We start from the raw sequence: 7,626 nt of genomic DNA on the forward strand, positions 1-7,626 counted from the left end.
AAAAGAAGATAGGATTGGGAGGGAGACAAACCAACAAAGACTGAATCTCACAAAACAGACTGAGGGTTGCTGGGGGGAGGTGTGTTGGGAGAGGATGGTGGGGGTATGGACATTGGGGAGGGCAGGTGCTATGGTGAGTGATGGTGAGTGCTGTGAAATGTGTAAACCTGGTGATTCACAGACCTGTACCCCCAGGGATAAAAACACATTATATGTTTATAAAAAATTTTAAAAAATAATTTAAAAAGTCCATTAAAGAAAAAACACATATTGCAAGCCCAGAGCTAATCTCATATTCAATCAAAAAAGTTTGAAAGTTTTCCCCTTAAAGATCAGAAAAAAGACAAGTGTGTCCACTTTCACTACTCTCATTTGACATAGTACTGGATGTCCTAGCCAGAGAAACAAGGAACACAAAGAAATAAAAGACTCCAAAAACAAAAAAAAAAAAAAGGAAGAAGTAAAATTTTCTTTTTTTGGATAACATGAACTTACATGTAAAAAAAATCCTAAAAACTTCACAGAAAATTTTGAATAAACAAATTTAATATAGCTGCCAAATACAAGATCAATATATAAAAGACAGGAATTTTGTTTTGTTTCGTTTTTTTAAAATAGTTTTTCATGTCATCCTTGCTCAGTGATCATGCTAATCTTCTCTGCATCATTCCAATTTTAGTATATGTGCTGCCAAAGTAAGCACAAGACAGGAGCATTTTAACACTGTAATGATGAACTATCTGAAAAAAATAAAGAGAACAATCTAATTCTCAATAGCATCAAAAATAATAAAATACTTCGGAAAAGATTTAACTAACAAGATGAAAGATCTGTACCCCATAAACTATGACATTGATAAAGAATTTGAAGGAGACATAAATGGAAAGATAGCTCATATTTATGAATGGTAAGAATTAACATTGTTAAAATGTCCATACTACCGAAAACCATCTGTAAATTCAATTCCTATCAAAAATCCAATGTTAGGGGCGCCTGGGTGGCTCAGTGGGTTAAGCCGCTGCCTTCGGCTCAGGTCATGATCCCAGGGTCCTGGGATCGAGAACTGCATCAGGCTCTCAGCTCAGCAGGAAGCTGCTAACTCTTCTCTCTCTGCCTGCCTCTCTGCCTGCTTGTCATCTCTCTCTGTCAAATAAATAAATAAAAAATATTTTTTAAAAATCCAATATTTTTTTTTACAGAAGTAAGTAAAGAATCCTAAAATTTATATGAGACCATAAAAGACAACAAATAATTAAAGCAGTTCTGAGAAAGAATGAAGAAGCGAAATTACACTTCTTGATTTGAAACTATACTACAAAGCCCTCGTGCTCAAAACAATAAAGTATACTGGCATAAAAACAGACCAATAAACAAGTTGAACAGAATTGAGAGTCCAGAAATAAATCCTTTGATACAGTCACCTAATATTTGACAGGGGCCAACATATATAATGGGTAGATAGTCTGTTCAATAAATGATATTTAAAACTGAATAGTCACATAAACCAGCATGAAACTGGAACCTTATATCACTCATAAATCTTAACTTGAAATAGATTAAAGACATAAATGTGATGCATGAAACTAAATTTCCTAAAGGAAAACATAGGAAAAATTCTCCTTGACATTGGTTTGCCAATAGTTTTTTGGATACCAGGCCAAAAACACAAGCAAAAGAAGCAAAAATAAATAAATGGTATTACATCAAACTAAAGTTTCTGCATTGCCAAAAAAAAAAGGGAATGAAAACACAATTCACAGAATGGAAGAAAATACTTACAAATCTTATATCTGAAAAGAGGTTAATAACCAACAGATACAAATAGAAAAATATATATAATTTAAAAAATAGCAAAAGGATCTCAATAGACGTTTTTTTCAAAAAAGTTATATAAATGACCAACAGGAGCATTAAAAAGTGCTCAACGTAGAAACTCAGGGCAAAGTCATTATGTTGTTGTTGTTGTTTACCTCTGAAAAACACAACAAGATATTACTACCTATTAGAATATATACTAGCAAAAAATTAAAACTAACAAATTTTGTTAAATATTGTGGAAAATGGGGAACTTATGCACTGTGATAGGGATATAAATTTGTATGGAAAACAGTATGGAGATTATTCATATTATTGAAAGTAAAATTACCATATGATTCAGTAATCCCACCTCTAGGTATATATCTAAAGGAAACGAAGTCACTATTCGAAGACATATCTCCACTCTTATGTTCATTATAAAATTATTAACTCTAAGCAAGAGATGGAAATAACTTCAGTATCCACTAATGGATGAATGGATAAAATAAGTATGGTAAATATACACTATGGAATACTACTGAACCATGAAAAATTAAGAAATACTGCCATTTACAACAGCATGGATGGATCTTGAAGGTATTATACTGAGTGAAATATTTCAAAGATTTTATATATATTTTAATTTATGTATTATGATATCCCTTACATACAGAATCTGAAGAAAAAGCAAACTAATGGAAACTTAGAGTTGAGTTGACAAGAGGTGAACCGGGGGTGGAATAAGGTGGTCAAAGGGTACAAATTTGCAGCCTCAATATGAAAAAGTTCTGGGGATCTAATGTACAGCATGATGATCATAGTTAATAATATATACATCCATTTTTATTGTGCTTCCCTTTATTAAACTTTGCATATATCACATTCTTACAAGTTGAAAGTTTATAGCAATCTTGTATAAAAGAGGTCTGCTGCCACCATTTTTCTAACAACATTTGTTCATTTTGTGTCTCTCTGTCACATGTTGGTAATTCTTGCAATATTTCAAGTTTTTTCATTATTATTGTATTTGTTATGGTGATCTGTGATCAGTAATTATGACCCACTGAAAACTCAGAACTCGTTTACTTAAGGTATATACATTGTTTTTCCTTAAAGGCATAATGCTTTTGAACAGTACAGTATAGTGTTTATTTTTTATATGCACTGGGAAACATAATTTTTTATTTGCACTGCGAAACCAAAAAAAATAATAATAATTTGACTTAGTTTATGGAGATAATCACGTTATTGAGGCGGTCTGGAACAAAACCCACAAGACCTCTGAAGTTCATCTCTACTGTACTATATACATAAAAGTTGCAAAGAGAGTAGTTCTTAAAATCCCTTACCATACATGCATAAAAAACAGTGGCAACTATATGAGATAGTAGATGTATTCACATTTTTATGTAGATTATATTGCAATACAGATGTATGCCAATTTATCAAATTGTACAAAATTTACACAATGTTAAAAGTTTGCAATGTTATAAGAAATCATTTCTTATATTTACAAATTATAATGTGTCGATTATTTTTCAATAAAGATAACAAAAGCTTTTTGTAGAATTAATCTATTTTTCAAAAAAGGAAGTAAGGAAGTAGAAACTGCAACTAACTCTGAAATAATAGAATATAAAATCCATTTTAGTTATCGACACTGTGACAAAAACTATTACTTAGTTTACAATGAAGGAGTACTTAGGAAGCATGAAGGATGGTCTATAAATAAGGCTGAAAGAGCTCAGTTTTAAGGTTTAAATTTAAAATCTTCTTTTGAAATACTAAACTGACCACCCATTTTTCCAAACATAAATGTCTTAACTGCATGAATTTATTTCATACAACTCTAAAGTCTAGTTTCATAAGAAAGCAGCATGCAAATTTTGAATGAGACAGACTTGCTTAAGTTTCTTTATGTTCAACAGTAAAGGATACTTCCCTCAAAAGAAGAAAAATCAGCATATTTATTATGATAATTATTATTCATAATGAGATTCATATTGAATTAGGAAATATATATCCTCAGAGAAGGTAAAGTAAAATGAAATTTATTTTGGTAAATGTGTCTATGAATAGTCAATACAATGCCACAATATAAATGAATATTATCATTTTGAACAATTTAATTTCTACTATTAGAATTCTTATAAGTATAAAAATAGCTATCATTTTCGCATGGAATATGAGACTCTCATGCTCCATGCTTCATTACATCCACACAACAACTCTGCATAATAAGTATTATCATCACCATTTCATGGGTGAAAAAACTGAGGCTAACACATTTAGATAACTGGTTTATGATTACATGGCTAGTAAAGATGCATCACACTAATTTAGGCTTTATGATTTCAGAATTGTACTCTTTCCACTGCACATTCTATTCCTCTGTAAATACTTGGCTTGTTTTCATTTAGTTCTTTAATTTTATTCATGTGGTGATGGCTTAAAGCTTCATTTAAAGGTAGCTTAAAAAATTCATTTAACCAAAAGCTCCCAAGAATTAAAAATGTCATGGATATCATTAGTTAATGGGTAACTATATATTTTCCACGCGAATGAGATAACAATCAGAGTATTTTTCTAAGTTTTAGTCTCTGAGTGTTCCAAAGGACTTTGTTAAAATAGAAATATTTAGACAAAGGTGATCAAAAGTCTAGATCAGGTCACCTTAAGATAAATATTAGGAAACTGAGGAAACAAATGGAGATTTGAACACTTAGCTATGATATAATGAACGGTTTAAAGTATTTAGTAGAGCATAGAAAAGCCTTTAAAGCCTGGTCTTAGCCTAGCATTGCAGCTTCTGGGATATCTGTCTATCTATCATCTATCTAGCTAGCTAGCTAGCTCCATGCGGGTATCTTCCACCGAGCTGCGGAGACTAGCTCAGGCAAGCAACAGCAGCATCCCCAAACCCAACTCTGATTTCCCAAGGAACGCTGTGCTTTCCCAGGAGAGATGCACAGGCAAAGAGGCCTTCGATGTATGCGGGTTTCCACCACCGCGAGACTGGGCTCAGGCAAGCAGCAGCAGCCCGCAGAACATTTCTCAGCGAATGCTGTGCTTTCGCAGAGGCTTTGGCTGGGAGCCAACAGCACTTCGCTGCTGCTTCCTCAGCAAGGCTTCAGTAGCGTCAGGGAAGAAGAGCTGCGGGAGAGCTGGTGCCTCTTGGGCCTTGCTTTCCCGGGCTCCATGTTCGCGTCCTGGGTTCACCCTGCCAGGCCGAACTAAGCAGACATAGCCACAACCCTGCAGTAGCGTGTGTAGCCTAGGATGGCACTCTATGCACACTACCATCTCCCAGTGTAGGCATCGCTTGGCCTTTTACTCTGGCGCTCAGGCGGATTCTCAGACTAGGCCAGTGCTTTCCCCACAGGAAAGGAGAGGTGACAGGATCCCTGCACACCGCCCGTGAACTGAATAGGGAGCTTTGGGGGACTGTCCCCACTCCTTCCCCTTAAACTCCATGCCTCCCCCAAGCTTCCACATCCTGGAGGAAGATGGCATCTGACTCCCCGTTATTTCAGGGAGCTGTTTCCGCGAGGTAAGCGTAGGCGCCTGGTGGCTAGCGCATGTCTGCCCCAGGGACAGGTGGCCAAGGAGCTGCTGTCTCTTTGGGCCCAGAGACTCAGGACAGGCATGTTTAAGAGTGGAGCACGAGGCCTGCCCTACTCATCCCCTCCTGTCTCCTTAGCAGCCAGGCTTCTGTCTCTCTGCACAGGGAGCGGGTGATACTTGTATTGCCGGCTCTCCTGCTTCGCAACCGTTTCCAGACCAGAAGGCCAACGGCTCCTGCTCACCTTCCCCCCCACCCCCGGCAGCGAGCTGCACCTTCCACAGACATGCTCCTGGGGACCGCAGTGAAAACGTGTCCCTTTTTTTAAGGCTCTTTTCAAAAGCGCCACAGCGCTTCTCTCTCAGGCAGAGGAGATGCCCAGGCATAGAGGATTTCGCTCCATGCGGGTTTTTTACACCGTGCTGAGGGGACTAGCTCAGGCAAACAGGAGCATCCCTCATACCGGACTCTGATTTCCCAAAGAATGCTGTGATTTCCCAGAGGGGATGCCAGGGCAAAGAGGCTTTCGCTCTATGCGGGTTTCTCCCATTGTGCTGCCAATACTAGGCTAAGGCAAGCAGCAACAGCAGCCCTCAGAACCGACTCTGATTTCCCAGCGACTGCTATGCTTTCGCAGATGTTTTCAGCTTGGCACGAACCGCACTTCGCTGCTGCTTCCTCAGAAAGGCTTTGGGTGTTCACTCTGCGCGACAGGGAAGAAGAGCCGCGGGACTTGCTATCCTGGTCTCCGAGTTTACGCCGTGGATTCACCTTGCTATTCAGAACTAAGCAGACACAGTCACAACCCTGCAGCAGCGTGCTTGGCCTAGCATGGCACTCTCTGCCTATTACCATCTCCTGGGCTAGGTTAGGCTTTCCTTTTTGCTCCGGCTCTCAGGCAGACTCGGCGTCCAGGCCAGTGCCTTCACCACAGGAGAGAGGAGGAGACAGGATCCCTGCACACGGCCCGTGCACAGATTAGGGAGATTTGGGGGACTGTGCCCACTCCTTCCCCTTAAACCCCGTCCCTCCTCCAAGCTTCCACATCCTGGAGGAAGATGGCATCTGACTGCCCGTAATTTTGGGAGCTGTTTCTGCGAGTTCAGCGTAGGCAACTGGTGGCTAGCGCAAGTCTGCCCAAGAGACAGGTGGCCAAGGAGCTGCTGTCTCCTTGGGCCGAGAGGCTCAGGACAGGCATGCTTACTGCCCAGACTCCTTCCTAAGAGTGGAGCACGCGCCTCTGCCCTAGTCGTCCCCTCATGTCTCCTTAGCAGCCAGACTTCTATCTCACCGCACAGGGAGCGGGTGACTCTTGTCTTGCCACCGGCCTGCTGTTCGTGGCAGGGCAGGCTATCCTGCTTCCTGAGCGTTTCCCGACCGTAAGGCCAACGGCTCCTTCTCTTCTCCGGGTGCGGTGTGCTGCGCCTTCCCCACCCTTGGCTTCTCTCTCAGGCAGAGAGGATGCTAGGCCAAAGAGTATTTCGCTCCATGCGCGTATCTTCCACCGAGCTGCGGAGACTAGCTCAGCCAAGCAGCCGCAGCAGCCCCAAAACCAACTCTGATTTCCCAAGGAACGCTGTGCTTTCCCAGGGGAGTTGCCCAGGCAAAGAGGCTTTCGCTGTATGCGGGTTTCTCCCACCGCGAGACTGGGCTCAGGCAAGCAGCAGCAGCCCGCAGAACATTTCTCAGCGAATGCTGTGCTTTCCCAGAGGCTTTGGCTTGGAGCGAAGTGCACTTTGCTGCTGCTTCCTCAGCAAGGCTTCAGTCGCGACAGGGAAGAAGAGCTGCGGGAGGTGTTCGCTCTGTCGCATCAGGGAAGGAGAGTCGCGGGAGTGCTGGTATCTCTTGGACCTTGCTTTCCCGAGCTCCATGTTGGCGCCCTGGGTTCACCCTGCCAGGCCGAACTAAGCAGACACAGCCACAACCCTGTGTAGCGTGCGTAGCCTAGGATGGCACTCTATGCACACTACCATCTCCCAGTGTAGGCATCGCTTGGCCTTTTGCTCTGGCGCTCAGGCGGATTCTCAGACTAGGCCAGTGCTTTCCCCACAGGAAAGAAGAGGTGACAGGATCCCTGCACACCGCCCGTGAACTGAATAGGGAGCGAAGGGGGACTGTGCCCACTTCTTCCCCTTAAACCCCGTGCCTCTACCAAGCTTCCACATCATGGAGGAAGATGGCATCTGACACCACGTTATTTCAGGGAGCTGTTTCCGCGAGGTCAGCGTAGGCGCCTGGTGGCTAGCGCATGTCTGCCCCAGGGACAG

General features: G+C 41.6%; 1 pseudogene; it reads right to left on the minus strand.

Annotated features, from left to right (window-relative positions):
• Positions 1-611: 611 nt before the first annotated feature.
• LOC131826191 (U6 spliceosomal RNA) lies at positions 612-703 on the minus strand (annotated as a pseudogene).
• Between the last annotated feature and the right edge of the window lie 6,923 nt (positions 704-7,626).

Source organism: Mustela lutreola, chromosome 2, assembly GCF_030435805.1.
Source record: "Mustela lutreola isolate mMusLut2 chromosome 2, mMusLut2.pri, whole genome shotgun sequence".
In the NCBI taxonomy this organism is placed as follows: Eukaryota; Metazoa; Chordata; class Mammalia; order Carnivora; family Mustelidae; genus Mustela; species Mustela lutreola.